A 1,162-nucleotide genomic window follows, 5' to 3' on the forward strand; every position below is an offset into this window, starting at 1 on the left:
CAAAAAGTGTTTTCAACACATGGAAGGAATACTTGAAAGTATAAGAAGACTAAATGATATCAATGCATCAGATAGAATAGTTAATCTTTTCTGTTTACCCACATGCTAATTTTGTCTTGATAGAATATCCTTGTCAAGAAATGAACACTTACGTGGAAATAGTGTTAGTTCTGGATGTTTTCCTGAGAATAAAATTTTTTTATTTAATTTTATTTTTGTTCTTCTGAATAAACCCCAAGTATTGGGTGTTTGGCTACTAGATTTGAAAATAAAACATTTCCAATCATTTAGTAGCCCCTCAAAATAGTTCAGATATAACATATTTTTCCCATATTTTACTAGGATCTGAGGTAAGGTGGGCCAAACCACAGTTATATAAAAGTAAAGGGCATTCTGAACATCAGTCTTTTATGACTGTGTAGAGGGGAAATAAGAATAGCTTCTTTCAAACTTAATGGTTTTTTTTTTGAAAGAGGCTACATATATGCATATATGCAGCACTTTTTTTTTTTAACTTGCCAATTTGGGAGGGAAGGATCTACCCCAGGATGGTGTTTCAGCTGGCAAAGCCATAACTGAACATATATGCTGTCTCTCTTAGCAAACTCGAATGGGTAATGGTCTAACACTAAATCATGAGATTCACATTGGTAAAGTCCTCAACTTACTGGGCTAGAAGGAGATTTTATCCTGCTAATAAATCCACTTAAAACGTAAAAATTGAAATATCTTTATTACATGGTAAAATTAAACATATTTGGGGGGATATAAATGACTTCATTTGACAACTCAATTAAAATGGTCTTTTAAAAAGTGTTTTCATACCAGTTTCCATTTTTGGATGTCTTTTCTGACATGCCTGTACTATTATTAGTGTTATATTGTACCTTTTTGGAAAAGTATTTGATTCAATCTGTACCAATCTATTTATATAGTCCATATGGCACATTTGATTCTTCCATGTATATTTTGTATTAATATTTAGGTGTAATTTTTCTTAACTTCTAGAAGGACATATTTCACTTATCAGAACCATTCCATCATTACATTTCATTATTTTCTTTGTTGTCATCTCTCAGTATTATTTTTGAGTATTTTCTTAGGTGTCATTCACACCTTACCTGGTAGCCTGTATTTGAGGTAGTCTGCTGAAGTCATATAT

The sequence above is a fragment of the Myotis davidii genome, unplaced genomic scaffold, assembly GCF_000327345.1.
Source record: "Myotis davidii unplaced genomic scaffold, ASM32734v1 scaffold983, whole genome shotgun sequence".
In the NCBI taxonomy this organism is placed as follows: Eukaryota; Metazoa; Chordata; class Mammalia; order Chiroptera; family Vespertilionidae; genus Myotis; species Myotis davidii.